Below are 14,296 nucleotides of genomic sequence, written 5' to 3' on the forward strand. Positions count from 1 at the left end.
AACAACTAACCACAGCCTACTGAGCACAGTATCAGAAGACTGTTAGAAAAGATCCAAACTCCTTTGACACTCTTTTGATTCCCTTAGCTTATGGAACATTTGTTACTTATGCAAATATTTCTGACAATCACCAGAAATTAAAACATTAATGATTTCACATTATTGTATTACCACTAGGGGTAATTTGAGCGTGTCATAAGACTGTCTCCCAGTCTATATTTGAATTTTAGAATTGCCATGATCAATATTTTATTGTGCTTTTTTGCTTAGCACTAGAAGAAAATAAAAAAGAAATATGACTGTAGTGGAAGAAGTTTTCAAATGTATTCTGCTTTATACTTTTATTTTCGATCAACCATACTCCTAATACATTTTACTTGGGGTTAATTTAGTCAGCACAAACTTTTGGCCTATAATTTCTGTTTATCAGAATGAAGATTCCATAAATCTGTTTTAACAAAAGCAACGCTGAGAACAAACATGTTTGGTCCATCATAAATAGATGTGTCTCAAAAATATACATTGCATCTCTGATCATTGCATTTTTTGGAAAGCCTGAGTGCCTGAAAAGCTGAAATTTTCCTTGTGTTACGTACAAAAAAAAAAAAACCCTAAAAAAGTAAACAGTTTTCTAATTCAAATATATTTTAATGCCATTGTGTACTTGTAAGTGAAGCAATTATTCACATCCTCAAGTTCTCCTCCACGAAAGATGCAAATGCAAGTTTGCATGCAATAGCTGGCTTTTCAGGGGAAAAAAAAAGGGTATATTTTCCACATTAAAACAATGACAACTATGCATTTTATCCAAAAGTTGAATTGAAATTGCTAGCTTTTTTTATTCAAGTGGTAAAAGTCAAAACACAGTGGTCTCTAGAGAACAGTCAGATACTCCAAAATCTGTACTCAACACCATTGATGGTGAGCTCCATCTAGACATACTCCTAAGAGAAGTGGTGAGCAGATTTAGCATCACATCCACTCAGATCTGCAGAGAAGTTGAGAGACAGCAAAGCTGAGAGTCCTGAAGCCTTGAAAAATCAGCACAAAATTAACAGCCTGATTTTGGCAGCAACAACCCTGTGCTGCTGGGTTAACAACAACATTTTGTCAGATCAAAGTGTTTTTTGGATATATTTTTTTCACCACCAAGTCATAATCTTTCCGCTGATAGTTAAGGTTTAAAAATTCCTTTTTTCCAATTACTGCAAATATATGCCACAGCATATTTTAAAAGCAGCCAGACCCCAGTTCACATTGATATTCCAAAAATATGCTCCCCTCTGCTGAATTCTGTTGTTTGACCTCATTCCTGGAAAACTGTGCTAATAAAATCTTGACTGTAAACAGATACCAACAACTGCCAGGGAATCTAGCAAACAATAAATGAGGTCCAATATCCTGTGTTATTTAAAGTTTAGCCAGAGTCACAGAGATCATAGCACCTGTACTTCCATAACACAGCAATCATTTTATACTCCATTTACACATGAGTCAGGGTTTCCATTCTTACCCTTCCAAAACCTGTATTTTGAACCAATGAGCCCCACAAAGCAGTTAATGAATTCCATAGACTACATAGCAGTGACTGGATGTACCTTGAAGTGAGAGGAGACACTTTTTAGGAGCTTCCCTATGACAGTGCAGCTCTGCATAATGCCAGCAGAAAACTCTGCCTTCTAGGCAGTAATGATCCTGTCAGCAAGACAGGAAAAAAATGTAAACTCTGCTATAGCCAGGGGATGTAAAAGATGACTGAAGCGCTAAAAAAAAGAAAAAAACCTCTTAAACATAAGAGTTTTGGTCCCTACTTGAGGGTGAAAATGTGAAAGTTTTATGCAAAGTATATTTATATAAAGGGTGATATTGCTAATCTACAGTAGTAAGCAATAGCTGATGTTTCTTTAAGAGGTTTAGGACTAAAAAAACCTGAAGTGACATTAAAACTAAAGCTGTCTAAGTGCTACATGTAGTGTGCTTAAGAAAACCCAGGAAGAGAAGGTGGTTTAGTTTTTTACTGAGCTCTAATGAAACTGAGCACATTAAGTGACTGCTAGGTGCAATCTGCTGATCCAGAACCAGATGCAGAGCACGTTGGAGCTTCCTGTCAAGTTAATGAGCTGCAGATCAGACCCACGGGAGGCCTGGCCCGCAATGCTGACACTTTCTGTCCACTGAATGCCAGAAGTATCTACTGTATTTTTTGTTCCTTGGACTTGTTTTCCATGCTTAGCTTCCTCTTTGACTCTATAATAAAATACATTTAGAACATCTTCACACTAAGACTTGTACTGAGAACCATTCACCTTCCTCATATCCTGCCTAAATATCAGATTTACAGTAACAACATTTTCACCCACAGTTTCAGATCCCATGAGAAAATCCAGAACTTTACTGAAATTTTGTGGAGACCACTGGGCTTGTGCTTCTTGACTTGAGATACAGTTTCAAGAGAAAAAAGTGTGTTTGCTTGAAGAAAAGATTAAACTTTGTCTATTTGAGCGCCTCCAGGGAATGTGCAAATAACTGGCCTTTCAGCTTGTCAGAGCAAAGCTGAACTATTGGATCCACACAGATGTTGGACAGTGGATTCTATCCAGCCTTCAGCTCACAGACTCCACCATAAAAGATGTTCTAAATGAAATTCTTTTCTGGTGGATAGTGACTATTTCTGAGGAATCCTGTGTTTTGGATTGAAGAAGGAAAATAAAATGTCAGTGTGTAGAATACCTTTTAACAGAGATCCCTTTTTTTTTCTGCTTGAACACCTTGCTAGACCTGCCTTTCATGGGAATTGCAAAATGATTTCCTGGTGAATCCCTGTACTGCCTTCCAAGCTTTTTTTCCTGTGGAATAGATTCCTTCTAAACACACAAGATATCCCAAAGGACACTAATCCCAACCAGGCTGTGGTGTCTTTGTCATTCAGTGAGTGTGGGCAGAGATCTTTCATCATAGGGATGCTGATGATTGGCTAAGATTTGGGAAGTGCCTGTGGGTAGGACAACTTTAGTATTAAAAAATCTGTGGCATGGCTTAAGGGAGGTTTATATGAGTCAGTACACTTTCATCTGTAAAAATATGGACTTTTGTCTTTAGGAAAATCCTTTGTGAATGAGCAAGTTGCCAACATTTTGATGTAAGAACTGTTTAAATTGGCTTGTGTAGTCACACAAATGAAGAAATGTATGTGTGGTGATAATATGGAAATGTGCCATTTTGCTATAGAGAGAGAGCTACAATTATATTTGCTAGAATAGTCGGTCATAGGACACAGCAACATTTTAAGCATCTTCCTCATCCTTGCAATAGGTAGCTGCTCATTGGATTTGGGGTGAGGATGTGGGATTTTGCTTTTTGGAGGGCTGTGTTTGGTTTCTTTTCTTTTTTATTTCACCAAGTGTCCCAGTCACTCTAACAAAAAAAAAAAAAAAAAAAAAAAAAAAAAAAAAAAAAAAAAAAGCAGAAATGCAAAACAAAAAATTAATTACTTCTACCAATAACTTGCAAAAGGCAATGTGAAATCCAGAAGATGTAGAAGATGGCACCTCTCCTTACATGGCCACTGAAGGATTTTTAGTGGTACCTCTCCTGTCACCATGTCATTTTTATCAATATAATGATCACTTCCTTCAAAATCTTTCCTGCTGTATCATTCTGCTTTTATTCACGCTGTGTGCTTGCACACTACCAAAACATTGACTACCAAAGCTGGCTCCTGTCATAAATCACTGCAACTTAAGGTATTATTTCTATAAATATAGACAAGACCTAATGTGTTAAAAACTTGAATTTCCACAAGCATATGTAAGTTTTGACAAAGATTTCAACAAAAGTTAGAATTTCTGGCTAAAATCAAGTCGGAAAAATTACTGTTTCCATATCATCTGTGGGAGTTCCTGCGTATCTAGTTATCTTGCAGGATCTGCTGCTGGTTTTTTCACATTTTTCAAATTTCTATCTTGATGTACTATAGAAAAGTTTACTAACTCTTCATATCATTGATGTCAAATGCAGAGAATGGAGAGCATTTCTTGCCGTAACTTAGCATGTTTATGGAAATCAAAGCTTTGGCAAACTTAAATACCAATATGAGAATTTATACTCATGTTGTATTACTCTTAAGTAATACAGGAAGAATTTTACTAAGTAGCATTGAAAAGATGTAAAATATTCATATATAATTTATTCAACTGTTTATGAGGAAAGCCTGATGATAGAATAATTTTGAATAAATATTTTATACATTGATTCAGCTAATTTATAAATAGCAAACTTAACTGGTTAATATTTTATTCAATGTAAAACACCAAAATTCACTGGATACATTTTATGGAATCTAACTCATATATATGTAATTGCATATCACTACTCCAGGATTCAAAACAATATTTTTCACTGCTGATATTAAATTAGTAATGAATTAATATATCTTGGTTATCTTTGGTTTTATTTTTAACCTAATTGTCTGTGTTGGATAGAGACTTTCACCTTTTTAGTCACTTCTTACAAAGAAGCTTCTTATATAACTATAAAAATCATGTTTCCATAGTCAAAAATAATAGCAACTTTGTCCAGACCTTTCCCCTAATTCAGAGTAACAGCAACTGGAAATGAAAAATTACCAATCCCTTAGCTAATGGTACAAGATGTACTCAATTGTATGAACTAGGAGCAATGAAGTGCACAAATTAATTAAAAATTAAAAATATCAAGGAAAAAGGTCTGTCACTTGTTGGGCCAGTCAGGGATTTAAGTATAGGAAAAACATGGGAATGATGCAAACTTCCACCAAAATGAGAATAACAAAACTGCCAAAAATAACACAAGAAGAACAAGGGCTAAGGAAATGCTTTCTGGATTTGGATGTAGGTCTGATACATCCTCATTTGCCAAGCTCAGAAAATATTTTCAATTGAAGATAGCTATAAAGCTTATGATATGGATAAACATTAACAGACCAAGTGGAAAATAACTCCAACAGCTGGGGATATCTGAGGTTATGAAGACTGTAAAATAAATATTGAGAAACTGTTGAAACCTAAACCACTTAATGAGTATTAATATTGTGCCAGCTTTCACAATAAAGAAATAGAATGATGCAATTAATAAGTAAAGGCTGAAACATTTTCAAAAGAAATACTTTCAGCAAAATAATTCTGATTTCACTCTCCCATGTTTAGAGAGTTAACTTTTTAAAGCCTGTATATATAAATATAGATATGTGAGTTTTTACATTTTATGTAGTAATACGCAATATTTATTAATAAAAAAATAGAAAGATGCAATATCAATAAAAGACACAAAATACAAACCAAAAACCACCAAATAACTGACTAATCCTCCAGTGAGTGGAATGACAGGACTGCTTCTACAAATGCTTCAAAGGTACAAGGTTTCTCACTATTTAACATTTTCATGGATGTCCTGGGCAATCAAACATTGTCTATACCAAAGATAAATGTCATTCACTTCATTTGGTATAGAACTTCTTATGAGATCTTGAATGTGTTCATTAATCTATGGCCAAACATTATAAGGAGCTTTTCAATACTATGGGAGATTTTCATAACAAGTAGAGATTGTAGAAAATGTTTCTTTTGTTCATTTTGGCAAGAAGGTATCGTGGCCATTAGCACCATACTCTTGAAACTTTACAACCAAATGTGTCTTTTGGAATCAGATTCCACCAAGCACTAATCTTCATCTTTCATGTTGATAAAGATTTTAACAGCTGCACATATATTTTTCATTAAAAGATACCCTCAACCCTGTAATCTATGGCCATAATATTGGATTCAAGCTTAAAATGTGAATTAAAAAAAAAAAAAAAAACCCTGTTCTGGAGAATTAAAATTTAGCTTAAATCAGACATAAAGGAAACGGAACCTGGGCTTTACTCATCTCCCAGCAGTATCATCTCCTTTGCTGAAGCAGTCCTGCAGAATTTTTAACTTAAATGTTGGCACAGGAAAAAGTTTTAAAATACTGCCAGCTATTTGAAAATTAAATTGTCCTTCTACATTCATGCATATCTTAATAGCATTATTCATTTCTTATTCACATTAGACTTCATCCTAATGCATAAGCATTAAAGCCTCAGCAGCAGTTTCAGCTCTGCCATACACAGCTAGGTGCTGGATATAGATCATAAAAAAGTTTCCTGCCTCGAGGGATGGGGAGATCAAGACCTTTATCCTGCACAGGCTCATTCAGAAGATCAAGTTTCATTAGCTGTGAGAAGAGTGGCAACAACATACAAGCCTGCCTAACTCATCCATCCCAAATTTTAGTTAAGGAAACGGTCCCAATGATCTCAGTGGAGCTGCTCACGGAATATTATAAATTTAAATGCCAGCATACGTATTTGAAAGATCAGGGTCACAGGCATTTTGTTTCTTCCCTTTTCCACTGCACATGATTTATGCTTCCTCTAATGGTGAGTTGTCAGACAAGAAGTGCTGCAAGATGAATTATTGTCCAAAGTGTTCCTCTGGTCCCCCAGGTGTGTGGTGTATTATGAAATGTTGGCTTGGGATAATTCAACAGCCCATCTCTCCCTGGCTTGTTTCTAGGCTGAAAAATGAATTTGCATTGCTGTACTTGGATTTTGCCACTATCCTTCCTCTGCCAGACTCTGACACTTTCCTTTATACGTAAATGACCCACATGGAAGGCAGGACACCTGCAAAGAAACTTCTCTTCAGATGACAATTTTAAGTTTCGAGTGTTAATAATAGCATGACACCATTTGAAAAAAATGTTTCTCTGAGTGCTAAGCCAACGGTTGCAAGCTTTGCATAAAATCTGGTATTCCTGGATTTGTTTCCCATCATATTTGCCACATATCATATATATTACCATGCTTCAATTTTCTTTCTACTGTAATGCTTTTTAACCAAAACATTTGGGGAATAAAAGTATATTTAGATTACAAAAGTTTTTAGAAGTCTTATACAAACATCTATCTATTAACCTCATTGAAGGGAAACAATGGAAATTAATATTTGGCTTTTTCCTTAATCTTAAATTATCAATGCGTTTCTCTCATAAGGAGGTTGGCAAGATTAAAGGGTTTTTTTTTTACCAAATTGCTAACATTTATCTTCAGTATAGAATTTTCCAATGGAAGAGAAGTGCATGGGAAAAGTGCAAAAAAGGCCAAGATGCAACAGAAAATATTCAGTGTTTTTACAGGCTTCTACTCATGCAGTGCTACTTCATACCTGAATTTTTCACCTGCATTCAAGAGAGTATTTTTTCTATTAAAGACAGTTTGTCTGTATCAAATAGTTGTATGTGAAGTGAGTAACATCCATTTTGACTTACAGAAGTAAATACGAAACTGGAGTTTGGGAATTTCTAAGCAAAAAAGATTTCAGTTTAATGTTCCACTTCTGGGATTATGACAGTGAAATCCCAAACCATATGTTCATATTTATGTTATTCTAATACAACTTTCTGAATTGACTTTTACTATATTGCTTGTGTTTCATAAGAGATTCTAAAGAATGTATCACTAAGCTGAACTCTAAGAATCAGTGAGTAAATATCTGCCAATATGTATACTTGAGTCTTTGAAATGATTATTAAAACTTATTTCATACCAGTGAATTGAAAGATCTGACAGTATATGCTATTTGGAGGTAAGAAAAAACAAAGAAAAAGAATCCAAACTTTTTCATCAGTCTCTGAAATCCATGAAAATTTTGATTAGCAATTATTCACAGAGGTAAATTACTCAAGTGCTCCTTAAAATAAGCTGTCAACAGGAAAAGGATAGATATACTTGGCAGACTCATGAAATAGGGTTAAGACTTAAAATTAGCAGTGCAATTTATCATTCAGATTACTAAGCATGAAACAGTGCAAACAAAAACTCACAAAATTTGGCAGGGAAAGAAAAGGAACAATATAACTGCAGAAAAGAAATCATACAAGGTATTCTATTATATTTAGTGATGATACCTGCCTAATTAAAAAAGAAAAAAAATCAGTCTTCTGTGATCTAAAGTAAATAGAAGAAAGATAGAAAATGAGATAATCTACATTATTGATATGAATGTGTAGTACTGCAGTGATATGATTAAAACTAAACATTTCTACACTTGCATAGTCTTTATACACTGATACAGAGCTAGGTGTACTGCAAATATATTACCTGGACAATTCTTCAGCACATGTAAGAAAAATTCCTTTTATTACATGATTAGTGTTTATTTATAGGGCTCTTAATTAGAGCAAAATTACCAAACCATCCCTCTGAAAAATGAAGCTGTTCCTTTATTTGCAAAAAGATTGTTCTCTCATCAGCTTTCTCATGGCAAATATGACCGTGGAATGCCACACCTGATTTCCACAGAGCCATTTTTAGTGCAACTGTTGTCTTTCAATAAAAACATTCTCCCGTCTGCTGTTCAGTCTTTGTTTTTGTTGTCACCATTGCCATCCCTGTCCCTCTGCCATTATTCTGAGGGGACACCAGGGTGGGGAAACCACAGCACATCCACCTGACAGCAGCACAGGTCCCTTCTAAAGCTTCCAGCTTATCCTTCACTCAGGCAGCTCACCAAGGCAAACATACCAAGCCCAAATTCTTTATACTGCTTTCCACACCCTAGTGCACTCATGGGATCAGCAGCAGGTGGTTTTCAGTAGGAAATTCAATAAAATAGTGACAGAAAGTGCTAGGGCCCACATATCCCACACCTTATTCAGATTTTATACAAAAAGAGATTATTTCTTCATTTCGTCTTGAAATTTTATTAATTCTCTAGTAAGCAGATCAAACTTTTAATTAAAACTAAAATCAAATATCAGAACAGTCATTTCTCACAGTAACTTTGGAGACAACCTTTTGTAGAGTACTGAAAGCATTCACATATAAACACACAATGCTGTTTCATCCTATTTCTAAAGATAGCATGGGAAATGGATGAACATTTCAAAACAAAAATAAATCTCTCATTTCCAATATCAGCAGCAGTGTTTAAATAAATTGATGATATTGCACAGGAAGCACAGAGCAAAAAACACTACCCTCAAGGAAATAAAACTAGAGATAATATAAACTTCAGTGAAAATCCCTTACCTCCAAGCAAATCAGCTAAATAAATCTAAAATTATCTCTTGACTACTGTGCCCTGGAAAGAAGAAAAAATTATAAACAACATAGCAGAAACATACCTGCTGATAATCAACTACTGTCATCACTCGGACAGACACATAGGTTCAATTCTGTCTGCTATGCCACTAAATCCAAAATCTGGATGAGATCAACACAAACCACCAGAGAACATTACAACTGAGGATATTTTACCTTACTTTGCAAAAGGGATGTTTAGTAATATTGATATTTACAGACAGCAATGAATTATTTTTTAATTATTCATACAGCCAGAGTGCTTTGGATTGGAAGAGACCCTAAAGATTGTGTCATTCCAACCTCCCCGACAAGGGCAGGGACACCTCCCACTGTCCCAGGTTGCCCAGAGCCCCATCCAGCCTGGCCTTGAGCACTTCCAGGGATGGGGCAGCCACAGCTTCTCTGGGCAACCTGTGCCAAAGTAACGATATTAAGTGTTTTATGAGGCCTTCCAAAGCCAGAATAGCATCTGATTTTAATGAACATTTTCCTCCTGTGTTCAAGAACTTGTAATTTGATCTCAGGCACTTCAATCCATGTAGAGACACATTGCAGATTCTAGTCAGACATTTAATGACATGTTTTCCCATGCAGCATTTATTAACTTTCTATTTAATAGTTTATATCTGGAAGCATCATTGATGAATACTTTAAGTATGCTGCTATGTTTGTTGACAACCACAGGAATTTTTAACAGACACACTCAATTGCTGCAGTTAAAAACCCCTCATATATATATTTCCAAGACTAGTGTGAATGTATGTTCACACATGTATGTATGAGTCAACAAAACATTTCTGCAGGAAAATGAACTATAATTTTCTGAAAAAGAGTGCAGGAATAATGCTAACTCATTTTTTAACTGTAAAAGTAGATGCATTGCTGCATTCAGTGTAGACAGAACAAATTAAATGGCTAATATTAGGATTTTGTAACCCTGTCTATCAATGTAAATTATTCATATTAGTTGAGATTTTGGCAAGCTTTTATGACTCAGGATGAAATTATGCTAAGGCAGCTAGTCTATGTGTCATAAAGAAATATGTGATCTTTCACCAAGCTAGAGAACCACAAAAATCAAGCATTCTGCCTTGAAATTTCAGGTGAGATTTTTGTCACTGGTACCAGTTATTGCCAAAGAAGAGTTACACAACATGAAGGACCCACACTAACTGAACTGTACAGCCACTGACAATTTTGGCTCTTTTTTTGTCTTAACAGACACAAAGATCATAAGTTTTTGGAATAATAATAAAAGAAGAAAGTTTTAAATGCTTGCAAATCCCTCAAAGTTTCACTGACAGTAAAAAATAAACCCATTAAAAGTTACCAGATCAATGGTTGGACTTAGATGCAATGATGAATGTATTAAACCAGAGGAGCAAATAGCGAATAAACATACCATGCCACACATCTCCCCCTTGTGGAAGGAATCCCAGCTATTATTAGCTTAGATGAATCACTAGGGCAACTGCTCTTGGAAAAAACCACCTTTCCAGACCTAGCCTGAAGATTTTTCTTCTCCTCTTTAAAGAGCTCTATTTCTGGATGATTCCACATACTTGGATATTTGCTTTTGCTGGGATAAGCTACTTGCTCAAAACACTGAGTATCGAAACAAACACCATATGCTTGTTCTCAACTCCAATCCTCTGGTGATCCTCCTGTAAAAGAAAGGGTCTTTCTATGCATTTAAAATAATTCCTCATCTGCCTCACACTGGGGGAACATTGCTTTTTTCATTAGGCATAGATACTCAAAGGCAAAAACATGAGTAACAATACAGAGAGCACTGACTTGGGAGAAATTCCTTTCAGGAAGGAGCTGGAAAGCTCATTTCATGCACAAGAAAACAATGGACACATTTCAGCAGCAAAATCCCTGGGTCAAATAAAAAAATAGAAAGATGTTTCAGCATTGAGCACATTCAAAGTGCTGTTTCTTAAGAATGCTATATAGGAAAAACAATTTACACCAGAAATTCAACAACTTAGTATAACTTTAAACTCTTATGCCTAATACCCATGAGATCAGCTACAACTCCATTCCGCTCTAGAAGCTCCCAAGCTGAGGTTTAACATCCTGAATGACACTGAGATGACTTGTTTTGGTCAGCCAACACTTCTGCAGATGGTCCAGCAATAAAAACCACTCAAAACATCTGTCCCTGTCCTCAGCAAAGTATTTCCCAGATTTGTCTGGATTCAAAACAGTGGTGTAGAGGTCAACATACTTATTTACTCTTCTGAATATAAAATAGGAATTGGGCAGGTTTGGGCTAAGTAACACCAGAATTAAATCAAAGTATGAACCACATCTCCTGCGCCTAAGCCCATTAAATTGTACTGGATGAGAAACCATTTTAAGTTTAATTCCATAATTTTAATTCACATAGGCAAAACACCAGAAGAAGAGAATCCTTTTCTGGAGACAATGTATGTGAATAGATGGAAATGTATTATAGACACCAACGATTTTTAGTTTACAGACAAACCTGGAAGAGCGATAATTTCACAAAGTGTCTTTGTAAAGTGGTATCCTGAAAAAATACAATATTGTAACAGTCAGAAGCAAAATTAATTTTCTTCTGAATGGCCCAGAATGTATATAAGGAGAATGAGGTAGCTCCAAATTTCTGATAAACCTGATATTTTGACTTCAAGATGTTCAGAATGCCAGGCACAAGAATGAGATATTGAGCAATTTGTCATTAATCATTGAAATACCATTTTGTTTATTTCAGACTGGCCAGTTGGACAGAGGACCTGCTAGCTGGATCCTCCTGTACCATTCCTTCTGATTAACCTCAGAAAAAATATCTAAAAACATTTTTAAAAACAAGCTCTTCTACTTCTGGCTCCCTTTTACATGGGAGGTTTTACAGTCTTCCCAATGACTTTAAAAACTCTTGATTTATGTGCAAGGGTAATTTGATAGATATTCATTGTAAACATTTTTCAAAAGTTCTAGAACATGTCTATAAACTGACAAAGGTGGTCATAAACCAATGTACTGTCAAGTCTGCTTAGAAAGCAAACTCTAGAGATTACCCAGTAAGGTTTTGCTGTCTCCAAATTCTATGCTCAGAAAGCAGTAAACTTCCAAATAGATTTATTTATTTATTAGCAGCTTTAATTCTTTCCTCCCATATGTTGTTTCCTTCATAATTAATTGTTTAAAATATCAGACAAAATAACAAAAGGTCAGAAGTCTTTTTTTAATCTTATTTTATCATATGCCATGATTATATTACAGCAGAACAGAGAAGGAGTTTTTTTATTATTTAATATTCAAGTTGGTTTATCTCTTGCTAACAGACTGAAATATTTTATCCTATTCAGGAAGACTTTTATTTGTGGGGAAAAAAACTATCTGGTGTTTTCCTGCATCTCCTGTTTCAAACCTTCAGAGGCAAATATTGAAAAGAAAGAAGTTTCTTCCCTAATAGTTTATCTAGGAAAATTCATTTACTAGCAGTAGTCAGCATTTCTTTCATCAGTGTGGAATTATATAGCAACTGACCAACAGCAATGCCACAGATCACCTCTTCAACAGAGAATTCTTATTCTGCTGCTGAAAAATGCACACACTGGTAAGCACTACACTGAAAGTTGATAGGCTCTTGATTTAAACTTTCTTCCAGAGATGCAGTGAGAAATCTTAGTGAACACTGACTTTCTGGGAATGAAATAAGACAGCAAACTGTAGCCCAAAAAAAATTCCTAAAAAACCTGTTTTTATAACATAACACTGTTTTATGACTCTTCCATCTTTTCCTTCCCAGACCACTGCCATGCAGGCAAACCTTTACAGACAAACCTGGCAACACCTCCCTACATCCCCCTGGGTTTGTTACTCTTGTAACAAACCCAGCTTTGGTGGCAAGAGGAAACCCCTTAAGATGGTTAGAGTAATGCTGGGAGGAATAATTAGCCATGTGCCCCCAACATTTTTTCTTGACAAACTATTGCAGTGGAAATAAGTTATTTTTGTGTACTGGTTGTTGTGGAGCAATAAGAAGATGAGTAAGAGCAGGAATATGAGCCAGAAGTCAACTCTCCCACCACCTCCTCTACAAGCCCAGAGTACCTGGACAAGATGAGTGAGAACAGGTCCAAACATCCAGGGATCAGAGAGCAAGGTGAGATCCAAAGTCGGATGCAGGAAAAGTTCAGGAACTCAGGCCGAGCAGAGAGCAAAACTGGACACAGCCACTGCTACAGCATCAGCCAAAGAAGGAGCCAGCAGCCCAGGCAGAGTTTAAATAGAGCCCCTGGGCACATGGGCAGGGTCGGGGGCGTCCCAGGTGAGGCTGGTCAGGACCATTAAACCCTAGCAATGCCCCGAGGGCCCTGACATTGAGCAGCTCTTGTCAGGTGAATGTCACCTCAGAGGAGGGGAACAAAGGCTTTGGAACTGAAGTTTAGGCAGGAAACTCAGAGTTCAACCTGGACTTCAGCTGATGTGAAATAAGTCGTAATAAAACTGAGAACGTGGATGTGGAAGATGTCACTTTTGCACTTCTGCCTTCTTCCAGAGGTATTCCTCCAGTCAGACAGTGATCCACTTTCACAAACACCCAGAAGACACAGTATAGTTTGTCTGCAGAGTGCTGACTGTTCTTCCCAGATTTCAGTTGACAAAGAATTATTAATACAAGTGTATTTTATTTCGAGTACAAATGCTACAGCCCAGATCCTGAAAGCTGCATGTGTGATCCAAGGACAGCAATTTCAATATGAAGGCCATGTGGAGTTAGTATGCATCTCCTGAGCATGCCAGAAGTGAGAGAAATGGCTTGACTGCAGGCCCTCTGGGAGATCCTGGGTAGTTCTGAACTCCTAGAAGGCCATTGCAAATTGAAAGTCCCCATGGATTTCTCTGATTTACAGCTCAGGCAACCATCACTGCCTTGAAGCTCTAAGAAAAAGCACACAAAGCTACTCTGGCCACTCTCTTCTATGAGGCAAAGCCCCTCTGCCCAAGAAAAACACAGAGAGGAGCTAGCTTGTAGAGGGATTGATTTTGTTTCAAAAGAATTAGTGGCAATAGAAATGAAAAATACGTTAAAAATCTCTCAGCGAATTACCACTCAAAGCTACAGGCTTTCTAGCTATGTTTTCATGTTATAATTTAATTCCTTACACCTTC

At 36.2% G+C, this 14,296-nt stretch overlaps 1 long non-coding RNA gene across 1 annotated transcript in view; it reads right to left on the reverse strand.

Annotated features, from left to right (window-relative positions):
- LOC132070494 (uncharacterized) overlaps nt 1-13,357 on the reverse strand; it is a 38,877-nt gene extending 25,520 nt beyond the window's left edge. Inside the window, exon 1 of the long non-coding RNA XR_009418010.1 lies at nt 13,235-13,357. This is a non-coding gene — a long non-coding RNA (uncharacterized LOC132070494). The remainder of the gene's footprint in view (nt 1-13,234) is intronic.
- Between the last annotated feature and the right edge of the window lie 939 nt (nt 13,358-14,296).

The sequence above is a fragment of the Ammospiza nelsoni genome, chromosome 3 (genome assembly GCF_027579445.1).
Source record: "Ammospiza nelsoni isolate bAmmNel1 chromosome 3, bAmmNel1.pri, whole genome shotgun sequence".
NCBI lineage: Eukaryota > Metazoa > Chordata > Aves > Passeriformes > Passerellidae > Ammospiza > Ammospiza nelsoni.